Below are 18,435 nucleotides of genomic sequence, written 5' to 3' on the forward strand. Positions count from 1 at the left end.
TCATGGTTCCAACCATGTAACATTGCGGAAAAAAGCAAAACTATGGGAACAGTAAAAAGATTGCTGGTTTCCGGGGTTGTGGGGAGGAAGGGATGATTAGGTGGAGCACAAAGGATTTTTAAGGCAGTGAAACAGTTCTGTATGCTACTACAATGGTAGACATATGTTGTAATTCATTTGTCAAAGCACATAGAATGTACCAGGAGTGAACCCTAATGTAAATTATGGACTCTGGGTGATAGTGATGTGTCATTGTAGTTTCATCAGTTATTACAAATGCATCATCCTGGTGCAGGATGTTGATGGTGGGGGAAGCTGTGCATGTGTGGAAGTAGGGAGTATATGGGAACTCTTCTACTTCCCACTTAATTTTGCTGTGAGCCTAAAACTACTCTAAAAAATAAAGTTTATTAATCAAGAAAGAACACAGTGAGCTGCAACTTCATAACCAGAAGACTGACAAGAATTAAGAAATTTAATAAAGAATTGATGAGAATATGGAGCAACAGGAACTCTTACACATTACTGGTGGAAAAGAAAATTGGTATACCTACTTTGCAAATAGTTTGGAAATGCCTAGAAAAGTTGAATGTGACCCCAAAATGACCTAATAATGCCACTATTAAGTATTGACCCTAAAAAATTCTTGTTGAACACATTTTTAAGAGATAAACGCAAAAGCATTTGTTGCAGTATCATTTCAACAGCAAAAACTGGAATCAATTTAAACAGCTCTCAATGGTTGAATGAATAAACTCGTTTTACGCAAAATGAAAATAAAAATAGATATGGGAACAAGATTTATTATCAAGTGGTTTTCTCAACTTTCCTCTCTTCTTAAGAATATTTTATTTTGCCTGCCATCAAAACTTTTGTTCCAGGGCGTCCATGGTCCGTTGTTTAGTTTATGCACTGAGCAAAGGCTCTTGATGAAGGAGTGAGTGGGAGCTGAAATCCAGCATGCTCTGCTCCCCAAGCCATGCATCCTGGTGCAGGCTCTGTCTCTACCCAGAGAGAGGAGGCATCTTTTACTTCAGATATTATGTCACCTATTCCCCAAATCCAGTGCTTACAAGTCTGGATATGCCCAGTGGGAAGTATTTTTCAAATTCATCTACTCAACCCCAGCATCATTTTCTAACTCACACAAAGGCATTTTTTAGATTAGTAGGAACACTGACCTGTTCACCACCCAGCCTCTCCATTCTGGTACAATCCTGTTGTAACCAAGCAGGTACCCAGGATTTTTTAATGCAGCAGAGAAATAGGAAGTGAGGCAGGAGAGAGGCAAGGTGATGTCTTGTCTTTTCTTTGTCATGAAAAGGTCAGGTAAGGGACAGATAGAGTGAAAGAAAATTGGAAAATAAGCCAGAGAAGCTCAATTGTTCTTCATAATAAAAAGAAGTTGGGGGTAAGTAAGGGAAAGTGAGCCAGGAAAGATAGCCAGAAAAGTCCCAAAGGAGGGGTGTCCTGGGGAACCCTCTTGTGCTTTACAGCGTGAGTGGCTCCTGTGCAGTTGGAAGAAGGAAGAACATCAGAGGGGAGAGAAAAGGGAATTTTAAGAAATATTGCTGAAGGTTATAGATTAGATACCCTTTAATGTAAATGTTCAAATTCCTTTTTATAAAAAAAACAGATACATTGAAATATAATTGAAATACAAAAAAACTGTACATATTTAACATATCTGATTTTATTAGTCTGGACATATGGCTACACCTATGAAATCACCACAATCAAGATATGAATATAACTATCACCCCCCAAAGTTTCTTCATGTCCTTTTTAATCCCACCTTCCATCCCTCCCACCCCACCATACCCCACCTCAGGTAACACTGATCTGCTTCCCGTCAGTAGAGAGTAGTTTGCATTTTCTAGAGTTTTATCTAAATCAGCCATGCGGTATGCATTCTTGTCTGGCTTCTTTTATTCTGCATTATTTTGGGACTCATTCACGTTGTGTAGCTGAAAACTTCGTTCCTTTTTATTGCTAAGTAGTATTGTAGTATTTCTTTGTATGGATATACCACAGTAGGCTTATTCATTCATCTATTTATAGACAATTCCAACTTTTGACTATTACAAATAAAGCTACTATGCTATTCATGTACAAATCTTTATGTGGAAATGCTTTCATTCCTGTTGGGCAAATACCTAGGAGTAGAATTGCTGGATCACATGATGGGTGAAACCTTAACTTTTTAAGAAATTGCAAACTTAGGATTTTCCAAAGTAGATGTAGCATTTTATACCCACCAGCTCTCCATTAATAAATTGGATTTCATCAAAATTTTAAACTTCTGCTCCAAAAGACACTCTTAACAAAGGGAAAAAGCAAGCCACAATATGAGAGGAAATATTTGCAAAGCATCTGATAAAACATGTGGATCTAAAATATACAAGGAGAATAACAACTCTATTTTCCACTAAGGAATGAATGACTGTACAAGGACCACATTCTAATAAGGAGCTTCTGAACCCAAAGGAATTTCAGATCAGGGGAAATTTAGGCCCAAAGCCAGGAGAAGGGGTGAGTAGGGCTTGGTCTCTGCCTCTGAAGGGCAGAGGGCATGGGCTATTCTTGGCTCTTAGGGGACAACTAGAGAAATGTGGGTCTCATGGAGGCAACTCTGGACTCCATCGGAAAACCTTCTAACAGTCAGGGCTCCCAGAGTTAAACTAGACAAGTCACCAAGAGAGGCAGTGGGTACCCCTCACAGGAGGGGTGCGAATCAAAGCCAAGGCTTGGAGTGGACCATATTAAATCCTTTTCTTATCCTGTGATTCTTAGAGTCCCATCTGTATCAGGGGAAGGCAGGTGGGTTCTAGAACTTTCTAAATGTGTTGCTGTGGGTTTTTCCTTCTCTGGCTACACACAGACTTGGGCCTAATAAGAAGTCTATGGCATTAACCCAGCAGGAATGCTTAATGCTTAGAACTGACCTCAAACCAAGACTGTCTCCACAGTGAACAACCCCATCCTGTCCCCTGGGTGTCTCCTTAGCAAATACCATCAGTCAATGGTGCAGCCATCTTGGAGCCCTTGCCATCTGTAATCTTCTACTGCCACCCCCCCCCAGCTGATTGTTTTCTTTTTATGTCTCCTTTCTGGACATTACTTATTCTTTACTTTTAAATATTTGCTTCCGTAAAAAAACAAATGAATGCCTAGGACAGATTTATAAAGAACGTTCCTGGAGAGGCGGGTGGATTAATTATTCAGCATCCTCTCCCTTTGTAACTATTTATTGTCTCATATGCATTTATATGGTACCTATCACTGCAGATCTCACTCCATGCTGGAGACATAATTTCCAGGGACTGACTACTTGTCTAAGATGCATATATCGTATTGCAATACTATTTTATTTCTGACTGTAAGGGCATGTGCCACTGTTGGGTAATTGTGTTCATGTTTTTAAATGTGAAAAATAATCAAATATAACTTGAAAGAGATTGTACAGTAATTCAAGGGGATATTAAACCACCAGGAAGTTACTCAGCAAATAAATAGGTGTTTGTGGCTGTCAGGGTGAGCGATGAGGAGCTGGCTAGCTGTGGGGGAGGGGGAGACAGAGAGAGGAAGACAAAGAGGAGAGTGCAATGTGAATGCCTGGTTGCCAGGTTAGTTGTGTTGGGGGAAAGGAGCTTCTAGTGGCCAAGAATAGAAGACCTGAAGTTGGCCAGTGCGTGGCTAGTGCCTGTAATCCCAGCACTGTGGGAGGCCAAGGCGGATGATTCGCTTGAGCCCAGGAGTTCAAGACCAGCCTGGGCAACATGGAAAAACCCCGTCTCTACTAAAAATACAAAAAGTTAGCCAAGTGTGATGACACATGCTTATAGTTTCAGCTACTCGGGAGGCTGACGTGGGAGGATAGCTTGAGCCCAGGAGGCAGAGTTTGCAGTGAGCCCAGACTGAACCACTGCACTCCAGCCTGGGCAACAGATTGAGACCCTATTAAAAAAAAAGGAAGGAAGGAAGGAGGGAGGTAGGGAAGGAAGGAAGGAAGGAAGGAAGGAGGTAGGGAAGGAAGGAAGGAAGGAAGAAAGAAAGGAGAAAAAAGAAAAGAAAAGAAAAAAGAAAAGAAGACCTGAAGTCACTGGGTTTCCTTCGAGGTAGCCAGAAACAGAGGAAAGCGGGTATTGCCCACTTAGGGTAAAAAGCAGAGCACTGGATTGTGGAAGGCTACAGGTTTTCATGTGTGCTTGTCCAAGTGACATTCCATGTCAGGCTCTAGGGTCCCTACTGGGACAGAGAGGGACTAACATTTACTCACATGCCTATAGCATGTCAGGCATATACTTGTGCCTTTATATATATCAGCTCTGTTTTTGTCATTAAAACATCCCTGTAGAAAGATAGGCACTGTTGTCACATTTTACAGATGGGGAAACCTGAGCTCTGAGTGGTTCAGCAAACCCTGGTTGCATCCCCCACCTTGCCCCTGCAAAACCAACAAAAAAACGAAGGCACACTCCCTGCCTTCCTGGAGCTGACAGACATTTAGGTTGATTCTGAAAGTCAGTAGGCCCAGATTTTCACTCTTCATTTTTCTTGTTTGGGATGAGAGAGCACACAGCTGGGTTGGGGGAAGAAGCGAAGGTCTAGGCCTGCATCCACTTACCCCAAGGGAAAGGAGTAGGGGACCAGTCTGCTGGGCATGCAGACAGCAATTGGAGAAAAGTCAGCCCAGCTGCGAACCCCATTCCTTTCAATACGAGCCAAGAGGGATGGCATCTGTCAGAGTTTCTGGAATTGGAATTTTGCATCTCGCCGTGTGTCCATGAGGAATTGGGGAAACTCTCCCCCTGGCTGGACTGAGGCTTCAGCAAGCATTGTTGCTGCCCAGTGGTGATCAGCTCAGTGTCCTTGGAAAAGAGCAGAAAGTGGCATCACGAACATATCTTCTCCTTTGCTTCCTTCTCCTCACTCTTCATCATCATCATCATCATCATCAAATAGGGATCTGTGAGGCTACCTCTGGGGTTGAGACTTGGTTTTGGGCAATAATTTGTGATGCCCTCTCTGCCCAATCCAGCCTCAGGCTACAAATGAATGTAAAAATCTCTAATTTAGTGCCAAGTAACAGAAACCAGCTCTACTTATCTTAAGCCAAAAAGAGGGACTTCTCAGAGGCATACTAATGCAGGATGGCAAGAGGGCCTCACGTGGAACCAGGACCTGGAGCGGCACAGCACTCAGGAAGCTCAGTCTCCCTCTCTCTCTCTCTGTCTCTCTCTGTCTTCTCTGCTTGTTTCCCTTTACTTATAGACATGCTGTCATTTTTCCAATATCCATGGCAGAATGTGGCCACCAGTAACTCCAGGTGTATACCAGAAGCCTGGCCTCCCAGGAGAGGGTGACTTGATGCCCTTAGCTCCAGCCTTCCACTCCCACCCTGGGCAAAGCAACTGATGGCCAGGAGGAGCTCATATTGCAGGAATATTGAAATTTTCACTAAAATCATTTGAATCAGGGGAGGACATTTCCTAGAAAAGAGGGTGCTAGTCTGGCAAGCTCACAGTGGTCCCCTTCATCTGTCAATTCATCTTCTACAAAGGTCACACCATCCTTTTCACGTTCCAACCTCTGCACCAGTGCCCAAATCTGTCACTCCCTTCTCTCATTCTGAAGCATCCTCTGCACTCCATTTACCAGTGCCAAGCCTTGCCCTTCTTTGGGGCTCAACTTTGTCCCACCTTCTCTGAGAAGGCTGCCCTGGTCCCTGCAACCACTATGAGCTGCTTTTTCTGAGCTCTTCTGCTGTGGAGGATCCATGCCATTGACCCAGGCACCCGTTTTCCACATATTGAGCATTGCTGAGCACCTACTCTGTGCCAGGCACTGTGCTTCAGGGCCATGGTGGGTGCTCCAAATGGTAAAATGCAACCAAAGCCCCAAAGGAGCTCACATTCTAGTCATGTCCACAAAGAGGTAATAAATCCATAAATTGTATGTACTATTCTAGTCACAATAAAATTGTGTTGTACTGTAATGCTGGGTATCCATTTTCAAAGGGGGGGCATTGGCTGAATCTGGGTCATTACAGTAGGAAATGCATATATACAATCATTTACCCATGAATATTAATGTATTTAATGAGGGTAAAAGATAGATATTACTTAAAGCAAAGTATTCGTTCCAGCTACTGTTGGATTTGTTCATTACTCTTTCCCATGCAGATATTACCTGTGATTTACCTGCATATCAGGCATCTGGAAACAGCTCAAGTCCACCTGTGGGTAAATTAGGTTAGCCATTTGTTGGCAAAGATTACAATGTTAACTAATTTCCAGAGTATGCTTGCAGTCAGTAGTTTCATACTTACGTACATGACTTGCATTCACATCATCTGGTTAATGGTGTGAACAGAGATTTTCTTTATGCTTTTTGGAATACAGTAAGATAATGTTAAGCTAATGTAAGACTGTTAACAGTACCTGGTTCTGAACTGTATTTATAAGGTATATCATAAAACCATTACTTTGGAGCTTGCCAATCTTAAATTCAGAACAATTCAAAAATGAGCCAGAATCAAGTTTGCATCATTACCACTTACAAAAATAAGGATCTGTAAGTTGGCTGGATAAAATATATTACAAAATAATGACTTAAGTGGCTCTGGAGCCAGCACAAAAGATAAAAATTGGGTATACTCAAAATTACCTTCAAAATATCTTAAGTCATTCTTAAAATACATGTAAATATGCCAACTCAAAATACATCCAACAAAACTAATATTTTTCCTGATTTGTTGGGAGAAATTTCTCTTTCTTTAGTTGTGCAGTAGATGAGGAAGTCAGAGTGCATTAATATTCAGGGCCATGTTGTATAAAAATGACAGATTTTCAATGTATGTTAAAATGCAGGTCACACTCAGCCCAGTGAGATGCTTGCCTAGAGGAGACATGTGGAAGCCAAGGCCAGGGAAGGCATAATTCACTCTGGAGAACTGCTTTAGCTGGCAAAGCTCAGTTTCTCCCCGGATCCCATTTTGCTCTGGTTAAATTCACATGCATCAAACCAAGACCAAAGAGTATGGTGTGGTTCCCGCCACCATTGGCCAATAGCAATTTCTAGGCCCACCTTCACCAAGACAGGTCCTAGATGTGTTGCTAGGCATTTGGAGTTTACTGAGATCTGCAAAGCTGACTTCTTCCCCAGTTTCAGGTGGTTCAGGCTGCTCTTGCCTCTCCTTGGTGTGTCAGAGTAGAGGAGAAATGGCTTTCAGTGCTGGGACCATAACCCTGTTTCCACTCCACTTCTGACTTGCACTGTGGTCTGAGAATTGACACCCTGCTTGGGGAAAATTTGTTCCCCCAACCATAGCAAAGTTTAATTACCATGTTGCCGCTGTGGAGGGAAATCCTATTCGAGAAACCAGCCTCTCTCAAACCAATCAGTCATCTTGCTCTTTGACCAATGGTTCGGCCACCCAGCAAGAAATTAGAAAAATCTATGCATAGGAGAAAGTTTTCCAAGAGTCCTGGAAAGGCTTTGGGCCCCAAAGGGCTAGTATGAGGTTGAGGTGGGGGAGAGCAAGAGAGGACAAAACAGGCTGGGTACTGACCTTCCTCATACTCCAAGGCTCAGAACTCTGACCTCTTGCCAACCTGCCTTCCACAAGCAGCGAGAGTAGCATGGCTCTGAGGGGCATGGCCAGGGAGGATGTGGCCTCTAAGTGCTCCAAGTCACTGGGAACCCTGTTCTAATAATAGGCAAAGCTTCAGTTGATGGAGTGCCTATATGGGCCCAGCCCTGTGAACAGCTTCCTCTCAGTTTTCCCAGAATGAAGCTCAGTGCACACACCAAGTGTGCAAGCAACACACAAGAATTAATTGCAATTTTAAGTCCTTGTGACAATCCCAGGCCTGCATCTGCAGGGAGTTTTATGAAGGCTGTTTATAGAAGTATGGGAGGGGTTAAGAGAAAGACAAGAGAGTGTAACATGCCCCAGAACTAGTAGCAGGAAGCTACTACCATCCCTGAGCCTGAAGGGCAGAACCCAGAGAGACAGACCTGCGCTGTATGTCAGGGCCACCCAGTGTGAGCCTCAGCTGCCACTGCCAGTCCCCAACTCAACAGGAGAGAGCTGGACAATGAAGACCCTGTGAGCACCCACAACTTCCCACCGGCTGCATCCTGTTATAAGCTAGAGGTCATGGGAGCCTGGGAGAGGCCACCCATGAAGATCAGCTTCCAGGGGCAGAGAGCAGAGTGGACATGGAGGGGCAAATGGGGACTGGCCAGCACAGTCACCATCTCATAGACATTTTCCTCCACCTCCTACCTCGAGTAGCTAGTAGGGTTCAAGCAGAACTGTGGAGCATCATCCCAACAACTGCATGGCTGCTTCTCGCTGTCCCCTTAACAGCGCACATGGGGAGGGAGCCACAGGTCAGCAAGGCCCTTGGCTCCCGCTGTAGCCCTCACCCATGCCCATCCCCACCCGTCCCCATGCTCAGCACATCAGCTTCACTCTGGCTGTCCATGTGCATAGACATGACTCAGTAAGTCTCTCTTTTCTTTTCTCTCTCTCTTTTTTTTTTTTTTTTTTTTTTTTTTATTTCGAGACTGAGCCTCACTCTGTTGCCCAGGCTGGAGTGCAGTGGCATGATCTCGCAACCTCCACCTCCCAGGTTCAAGCAGTTCTCCTGCCTCAGCCTCCTGAGTAGCTGGAACTACAGACATGCCACCATGCCTGGCTAATTTTTTTATTTTTAGTAGAGATGGGGTTTCACCATGTTGGCCACGCTGGTCTTGAACTCCTGACCTCAGGTGATCTGCACACCTCAACCTCCCAAAGTCCTGGGATTACAGGTATGAGCCATCACGCCCAGCCAACTCAGTAAGTCTTTCGAATGTGAGCGGAGGCCCCCACTCAGCGCTTCCAAGTCCTGGGAAATGAGGGTGAGGAGGGGGCCAAGAGCTCCGGTTTTGAGTCCCAGCTCTGCCACCCATTCCTTAGGGCAGGCACCCACCACTGCCTTGGCTCAGGCCTCAGTTTCCATCTGGAAGGTGCTGGTTGGCTTGATGGGCCTCTGTGGGCCCTCCAGCTCTGTCGCTCCATGTCAAATGCCCCTGACCACCCTTGAGATTAACCCTTTCCCGAGGAGGGACAGCTTCCCCACATCATTCTAGGTCCCTCGCACTTCCCCAGCTCCTACAGAAATAACCTATCCCATCCCCTAAGATCTCCAACTGTTGAGGGTAAGTTTTTGGTTAAAAAGAGTGAGACAGACTTTGGTGCTAGTGCAAAACAAGCTGCTGTAAGAGTGCATGTGTGTACCTGCAGACCGGTGCAATCAGATGAGCTTCCCACCAGGCTGCACATCACTGGATGTCCTCACAGTCACTCAGCCACTCAGCAAACTTTGACTGCACAGCAACCCATGCCAGACCTGCTGCTGGACTCCAGGCATGTTGAGAAATGAATATAATACCCAGGCTATGGCCTCAAAACCTTCAAAACCCAGGGCAGGACACAGACAGGGACACAGATGTGATACCTGCTGGGATAGAGTCCTCATGAGGCTCTCTAAGAGGTATCTAAGCAGGGACCTAAAGAGAGGAGGTATCACCTGAGTTGAACCTAAAGGAAAGGCATTGCAGGCAGAGGGATCAGTATAAGCAAATACTCAGAGACCAAAAAGAATGGCATAGGGGACTCCACCGAAGAAGTAAAAGAGAATAGGGTGCTACATAGTGTCTCAGTCCCTTTTCTATTGCTTAGAACACCTGAAACTAGGCAATTTATAAAGAAAAGGAATTTATTTCTTATGGTTATGGAGGCTTGGAAGTCCCAGGTTGAGGGAGCACATCTGGTGAGCCCTTCTTGCCAGGGGCAGGTACTCCCTGCATAGTCCCAAAGCAGCACAGGGCATCATATGGTGAGGGGGCTGAGTGCACTAGCTCAGGTTTCTCCTAAAAAGCCACCAGTCCCACTCCTCAAATAATCCATTAATTCATTAACCCACAAATCGATTTACCTCTTAAAGGTCCCACCTCGCAATACTGCCACATTGGAGATTGAGTTTCAACATGAGTTTTTGAGGGGAAAAGTATTCAAACTATAGCTCACAGAGATCGCTTTTCCTAGAGATGGCAGATGAGTTTTGGAGGTAGAGGGAGAGGGGCAGATCACACAGATCTCATAGTGTGTACAGACCTGCCCTTTCTGCCGGTGGTGGGCAGCTGAGGAAGGGTCTGTCTCATGAACCATTTAAGGCTGCAGAGTCTAGCACAGCATCCAGGCCACAGCAAGAGCATGAGACGTACTTGGTGAGTGAGCAAGAGAATGGAAGAAGAAATCAATGGAGCCAAATGACTCCACTAGATTTGCATTTGAGACGGTCTCTGCAAAGACTGCACCAGTCCCAAATTCCCAAGACAGCAATGTTTTCCACGGTAGGTCTGAACATATAACCATTCTCAGGTTCCTGTTGGGGGTTTGGGAGCCTAGAAACTGAGACAGCTTCACAGCTGACAGATCACGAGCAGCCATCTAAGTCGATGTTTCCAAAGTCATGGGGCCTATGGTTTGTGAGCTTATTTAGGTGGTCCCCGGGCCCAGCATCAAAAGCATTGAGACACATACTGAGGGACTCTTTTCCTAGCCTCTCAGTCCTGACTGCTCAAGGACCAAGTGGTACTTCTTGCCTGTGTTCCTTTAATGCTTGCCTAATATGAGCTAGTCTTCTCTGATCACTTTTTTTTTTGATTCCAGCTTTTTTTATTTTTTCCCCTTTTACACAAAACAAAGTAGAAGAAATAATACAGAATTAAAACTGCAAAAGTAGTTTATCAGTAGAATATGTATACACAAAAAAAATCCAGATAGGAAGACAGGCTTATTTACAATGAAAGTAAGGTAAAATTAAGGTAGTTTTCTTATGAAATATTAAAAAAAAATCAAACATATGCTACAATGGGCACCACTGTTTACAGCAATATTAAAGAGGAGAAAACAACACTTATTTAATAGGGACAGATATACCACAAGGTACAACATCAGTGCAATAAATTCACAAAACAATATTACAGCTAGTTAATCAGTTTAAGAATTGTTCCCAAGTCAGTCACATTTTTTGGCCCTCAGAAGTTCATTCCTAAAGATTTCAACTACTCTAAATTTCTAGCTACCAAGAAGTTAAGAATGATTATAAGAAGCTTTCCAAGGAGTTATGAAATCTTTGTAGACCAGAGGCCAACTATCATCACCTCAAGTGTGCTCTCACCAACAGCCCTTGTATTTTTCAGGGAGAAATCTCTAGGAAAAAAGTCAGACACCAGTGTAGTCACTATCTCTCATGTCAAACCTAGGGGACTAAAATGGCCAGTATTACCATAAAATGAGAATTTTGAGGTTTACCTTAAAAGGCTTACTCTGATCTCAAAAATTAGATAAGATTATCTTCTACTGAAATGAATCTTGACTAAACATAGAAGACTGCTGTCCTTTTGCTGGTCTTAGAGTGAAAGTCATAGACATGAGTCTTAACCTACTATATACTATAGCTAATGTCAGTTGAAAATCTGAAATAAAAAGCATGCTAGAAATCCTAAATGCAGTCTTTTCGAAGTCTGCTATTAAAAACCCTTTAAGGATTTACTAACTTTGAGTCTCAGTGCAAGGGGATGAAAGCTTAAGCCTGTCAGACATTCCTTTTTTTGGACAAAAAGGTCAAAGTTTCCTACAATTGCTAAGCTTTGCACAAGGGAGAAGCCTACACGTACTAGTGCATGGAATCAGTTTCATTTTATTTCATGGGGACTCTTCTCCCACTAGAAAGAAACAGAATGAGGAATGAATCTTAATTGGTCTCTTCATCAGAAGTGTTAAACTTGGTCTCTATATTCATAAAGTCAGACAGTTTTGTAAGCAGACTGTGGAAGCAGACAGAACCAGCTTCCTGTAGCCACAGACCACTACATGGTATCTAAGCTAAAGCAAAGATGAACAATTATCCAGATTCACTCGCACTGTACTAAAGGACAAGGTTCACCACTACAAAAAGGAAGTTGTCTAAAAGCCAGAATTCAATTAACGCTGGGTAAGAAAAGTCAAAACAAATCATACACACTAATGAGTTGTCCATGAAGCCAACTGCTAAGAACGTACTCAACTATACACAAGACACTATGCACAAAGCCTTACTTGGCGAGTCTGAATTTCTATTAACTAAGGGCAGAGTGAGGGAGAGCAAAGAGCTACTTCCATAACATTTTAGTATCCAGATAGTACAGCAGAAACCGTTCCCGGGGCAATGGGTGCTGCATTAATCACACTGATTAAAGCAGATGAATCATTCATTTTTCTTTTTGTTTGAGAAGTTTGTTTATCTCCCTCTTGGCCATTCCAATGTACTTCGAAATGATTCCACTTTGGTTTAGTCCAGGAAGCAATAGTAAGGAAGTCACTATCAGCTAGGTGAGAAGCAGGTTGTGGACTTGTTGTCCCACCCAAGCAACGGTAGCAAGGGAAACGATCATGGCCATGAAGTACATCTTAGGTTTTTCTTCCTTTAGTGTGAAGAGGCGTTTCCACCAACCCACAGCTCTGCGTCGAGTTTTTACTAGATTGCTGCAAATTTCATGGAATCTTTGCTGTTGTTCAGTGGTCCATTTATTGGAGCCAAAAATTCTAGGCGCTAGAATGGGAACAAGGTAGTCAGCCAAGCACAAAAACATAACAAAACAGGAAACGCCGGACACAACAGATGGATCTAGATAGTAGATAATCAGAAACACCAAAGAAACCACACCCATGATGGCAGGTGGAAACCAGGCTCTTTCCCATCGGAGGACTTTATCAGCCATCAGCATCACTTCTCCCCATCCTTGCAGCTGTTCTTCCAGACTTGCAGTCTCTGCAGCCAGCAGGTTGGTGCGGCGATTATCTCCCTCCGCCATCGTCTCGGGGATGCAGTCTCTACGAGCGCAGGCCACCTACCCAGTGAGCCCTCCAACCGAGACCCGCACGGCGACCACAGCCTGATCACTTTTTTAAAAAATCCAAAGTAGGTGGGCATTGTCCTAAGAGCCTTTGGAAAGCAGCTGCCTCTCACTAGGACTTCACAGTATCATTTTGCTTTGCTCTCTTCGTGGTCACAATTACCTTCCATTCATGGTGGGTGTATGTCAGGATCCCCACAAGAAACAGAGGGACACCCAAATTAGGATACTTCAGAGGGACTAATGACAAAGGCATGGGTGGGAGTAGAGGGGAATACAAGGGAGAGTTCAGGAATCTTGGCCTTTATTATAAATGCAATGTGTGTCCGCTATGGAAAGTTTGGGAAACACAGCGAACTAGAAAGAAGAAAAACCACGTCGCCTGAATTCCTACCGCATGGAGAGAAGCATCATAAACACCTTTTGGAGGAGTCTCTTCTTCCTTTCCCCCTTTCTCCTTCTTTCTATAGAGAGGTCTTTCCTGAGGACTTCCCAGAATCTTGCAGATCCAAAATCTTAAAAATTTGCGGAGGCAGTGAGGAGTTAACATGCACAGCTCAGGGAATATTCTGCTTTTTATCTGGAACCAGGCTCAGAACAAGACTCCTTGCTTTTTTGTCCTGTGTTTTCGTCTTCTCTCAGAACCCTAACTTTGAGATAAGATCTTTGACTATTATTAGGCAGGTGCAAAAGTAATTGTAGTTTTTGGCATTATTTTTAATAGAACTGCTTCTGTGTCCTCAGATCTCCATCGTTCATCTCCTGATAAGCCCCTGAATATTTCCTGGCCCCTTTGAGCTCCTTCCGGGAGTAGAATGGTCATAAGAGCTGCCATGTATTGCTTATTCTGGCCTATTTCCTTAAGGCACATTAGCCCATCTAACTGTTCCCATGGCCCACAGAGTTGGGAGGAGCATGAAGAAAGATGCAAGGAAATCAACTCATCTCAAGGTATCTCTGGCTCCCAAAGAACACAGGACATTACCAACTTGAAGTTAGCTTCTCAAGAAACTAAGACCCAGCTGCTTTTCAAATCCTCAAAATATTAGTATGAATTATAGATATAGTTATAACCTTCAGAACTTCTGGCACAGCCCAAAACTGTTGGCTGTAAAACCATGTTTCCTAAATTCAATCATGTTTCTCATTGATTTCCATTTTGAAATTGGAAGTCTTTGCCCTCAAGATATAATAAAAACCATACCAAAGAAAATGGAAAACTTTTCCCCCTTAATATTTAAAGGAGAATGATTTTTATAAAAAACATTCATTTGTCTACTTAAAGTAAATCACAGTGCAGTGCCAGTCTGGGTTTGGAGCATAACACTTTTTTTGATTTATGGTTTCTGCCAGGAGACACCCAGCTAATGATATTTGTTCCTATGTCCTTCCCTGACTAGCTGGGTGGCAGCTAAAGAGCTAGGGTGAGGGGAGACCAGGACTCCAAGCCTGTCCTGTGTTCGTCTCTCACCCATATGTGGATTTCAACCCTGGGCTTAGTGTCTGCCTCTAGCGACATGGGAAGAGAGGGATGGGTCCTCTCCTTCTTCTTGTCAGATGGCCCCCAGAGTCCCACCAATGTGGAGCTCCAGGCTCCTGACCAGCAGGGCTCCCCAACCCTCCCACTATGCCCAGTCTATCCCTCCTTCCGCGCCCAGCAGAGCTCAGCAGACTTGCCCTTGGCCACTCTTGTGCCTTCACTGCTGTGTGTCCTGGACAGGAGCCAGCATGGGCTCGCTGTTCACAGAGAAAGCTCACATGGCAAAAGAACCAGTGAGATAAACAAGTCGAGGTTTGGGATATATCTTAGAGATGGAGCCAATGGGGCCTGCAGAGGATTTCCCTGGGGACTGGAAGGGTGAGGAAGGAGAACGCTCTCAGATGACACCTAGGTGGCTGATATGATAGAATGGGCATTTTCTGGAAGATCTGTTCAGGGGCATTTGGTGAGACAGAAACCAAGGGTTTGGTTTGGGACTTGATATGTTTGATCACCCTGTCAGCCACCCAGGTAGAGAGGTTGAGGAGATGGCTGATGGCATGAGTCCGGAGCTCAAAGGAGAGGCTGAGTGAGGCTTGAGTTACACATTTGAGGGCATCCATGATGTGAAGCACATGGGGGGGGCCCACACAGGGGTCTGTGTGTTCCACTGCGGTGTGTGTGGGGAAATGTGGGTATGTGTTTCTGCGTGTACATTGACATGCGTGACTCAGAATGTCACATCCATCACAATTTCCTGTCTGACCTTGGCCGAGGTATGTCTGACTTTTCCTGGCCTGTAAAATGAGGGAGTGATATTAGATGGCATCTGAGACCCTTGCCAACTCCACAGTTCTAGGAGTTGGGGAATCCCAAAGATGCTGCCATCCCTGGTTTGTTTGGGTGAACAGGAACAGAGAAGTCTTAAGACCACAAGCAGTGAGGTTAGATGCGAGTTCTGCACCTCCCCTGGGGCCTTCAGCAGCTGCATTCTTGACACAGCAGAGGACTTGCTTGATCTCCAGGATAGCAAAGGAGCTGAGGCCAAAAAGACACATGGGCTACTGCTCCCCCAGCCCCATATTATACCCTTCTCATCGCTGCAATTCAACATAAAAGCATATCATTCCCACCTACCCACTCATTCATTCATTCAGCACATGCTGATTTTTGAACCCGCAATTATGTATTAGATATCGATGCTGTGCTGAATGCCACAGATTGCAACAGGAATCAGATGCCAGCCTGCCCTGGAGGAGCTCAAACATCTTTCCAACATCAATTTCTACTTCTTGGGTCTCCTCTCAATGTGTACAACATAGACCTTTCCTTGCAAGGCTTGAGCACAATGCAGCAGTCACTCCTTGTCTCCAGGCCTGGCTGCAGACACAGTGGAGGCTCCTCCTTGCCATCTGCACTCCAGTCAGGGGAGGACACCAATCCACTATCTAATGACCATAGCCAGCATTTATTGAATGTAGACACACTGTAGGTAGCAGATTTCAGGCACCCGATCCAGGTATTGCAGAAACGTAGCTTCTATTTTTCTATAATTGAATTTGACTTCTTTCTTGAGTCCTCATTCAGCTGGGCATGGATATTTTAGTTTTAGTTTATTTGGCATAAGCTCAGCCAGTGCGAAGAGTTTGCAGTCTATGTAGGGTGTTCTTTCCCTTCTTTTCCCACTAGAGAATTTATAAGGTGCCCTGGCACTGTTGAGGGAGGAGCTACCTGGGGGAGGAATGACCCTCCATCACTGAAGGCTGTGCTGCAATCACGTTTCCTCTGTCTCCAGCCCCAAGTCCACCAAAGCATCCCATTTCTTCCAGGTTTAACTGCAAGTCCTTTCTAAGACTGCCCAGGTCTCTGCTCGTCCTTCTCCAGGAGATGCTAATCTCCCGGAGAATCTCCTCTCCAATCTGAGGACTGGGGCCTTTCCTGCCTTCCTGCCACCAAACAGTCCTGGAGTGGAGGACAGCCAGAAGCTTTGCCACCTCCCCAAGCTACATCCAGGAAGAGGCACCAAGGCCACTTGTCCTGAATCTCAAAGCCTACTTAAGAGCTTAGGTTCTGTTGTCACAAGATCATGGGCACAAGCCCTCGCCTGGTCCTAGAGAGAGTGGGATCAGAAACACTCTCAGTGTTTGAGTCTCTTGCTCCTCCTCTGTCTATCCTCCTTTCCCTCTGGCCCAGAGAATCTTCCTCCACTCCCTGGGGAAAAACCTATCCCACACACCCTCACATATTCTTCAAGATCTATTGGTTAAGGCACCCAACTTATTGCTTGAGCATTTCAAGTACTGGGCTTTGGAAAGCCAAGAATCTGAGTTGCAAAGTCTTCCTTAAAACTCAAAAACTAGGCTCATAGGTGCTCTTCTCTTTTTCTTGGCATTTGCCTAAAAGCCACCCTGAGGACACCTAGAAGAGGCCACCTCACCACTTCTTGAACCAGGAATGGGGGATGGGGAAGAAGACACTGGGGAAAAGCTCTGAGTGGTACTTCAGATCATCCTGCCTCAGGTGTTGGTTCTGATCCTCTCAACGACTCCCAAGGGAATATGTCAGCTCCATTTTCCAGACTGAGACCTGAGTCTTGGAATGACTTGTCCATGGTCACACAGTTGCTAAACATCTGAGCCAGACTGAAACTCTGGGGCATTTGACTTTAAAGTCCCAGCCTTTAAATCATCCCACACTTGCTTATTCCAACTTGGACTTGCCGGAGTCTCATAGACAGAGGCTGCTCTCCCACCATGCTGAAGCTGGTGCATGTCATGTTTCAGTAAGAGAAAGGAGGGTGCCTGGGCTTCGTCTCCACCCAGCTGCCTCTCCCCCAGCAGCTACACCAGGCCAGCTGAGGGGGATTTTAGCCCGAATCCAGGGTTTCTCCTACAGAAGACAAGGAGTTTGGGCACTGCCAGAGTTAGAAGAACAGAAAGAGAATGTTCTGGATTTCTCATCAAATGCCCCTTGCCTGAGAAATGTAACTAAATTCACCCTTAGGTCATCTTACAATCTGTCCTGCCCCAGTGTTCCCCGCTCAGGGAACTGCTCCACCCACATCCTGGTCCCGAGACCAGAGGCCTGGGAGTCAACCTTGACATTTCCTCCCCTACACCCCTAATCAATCAAGTCCTGTTTATCCTGCCCTCTGAGAGTCTGCACCGACATCTCTCTCCTCTCCTTCCCACCTACCATGGCCCAGCAGCTTTACCATTGTGTCTCATGGATCTCTGCACCGCTCCCACCTGGCCTGTGCGTTCACTCCTGCCCCCTCCTCCAGCCCTGTGTACACTCCCTTCCACCATCCTTTCTATACTCTCCTCCAATCCTATCTGCACCCTCCTTCAACCCTGTCTGTACTCTTCTCCAATCCTGTCCACACACTCCAAACAAAGTCATATTTCCAAGAGAAATTTGACCATGCCACTTTCTCCTACAGCTCCCCACCACCTCCAGGATCCCACCCTCAGTGTTAGCCAGACACTGCCAAGGCCTTGTGATCTGCCCTGCCCACGTCTCCAGCCTCATCCTGTGACTCCCCCCTACACTCTGTGTTCTGGCCATCTGACCAATGGGCTCCTCTTCCTGCACCCCCATCCACTCTTGCACATCCTGCACTCTATGTCTGAACAGCTCGGTTTCTCTTCTTTTCTTCTGGCACATGTCTGCTCTACCTGCAGGTCATCTTAGATGTCCCTTCTCCTAGGAAGGCTTTCCTAACCTCCCAAAACAGGCTCGGTTCCCTTCTTCAATTCTCACTGAGCCCCCTCCCTAGCATTTCCCTCTCTGCATTATAATTCCTCCCTGTGCAAGTGCTCATCTCCCCACTGCACTATAAGATCTAGGAGGGTAGAGGTTGGGTCCCATTCATTTCTGTACCCTCAGTATTTAGTAGAGATGGGGTTTCACTGTTTTGCCCAGGCTGGTCTCAAACTCCTGAGCTCAGGCAATCCACCTGCCTCGGCCTCCCAAAGTGCTAGGATTACAGGCGTGAG

At 45.3% G+C, this 18,435-nt stretch overlaps 1 protein-coding gene and 1 pseudogene across 2 annotated transcripts in view; one reads left to right on the plus strand and one right to left on the minus strand.

Moving 5' to 3' along the window:
- Positions 1–18,435, plus strand: part of KCNIP1 (potassium voltage-gated channel interacting protein 1) — a 235,320-nt gene that overhangs the window by 143,882 nt on the left and 73,003 nt on the right. The window lies entirely within an intron of this gene.
- Positions 12,169–12,978, minus strand: LOC112133516 (ADP-ribosylation factor-like protein 6-interacting protein 1; annotated as a pseudogene).

This window comes from Pongo abelii, chromosome 4, assembly GCF_028885655.2.
Source record: "Pongo abelii isolate AG06213 chromosome 4, NHGRI_mPonAbe1-v2.0_pri, whole genome shotgun sequence".
Taxonomy (NCBI): domain Eukaryota; kingdom Metazoa; phylum Chordata; class Mammalia; order Primates; family Hominidae; genus Pongo; species Pongo abelii.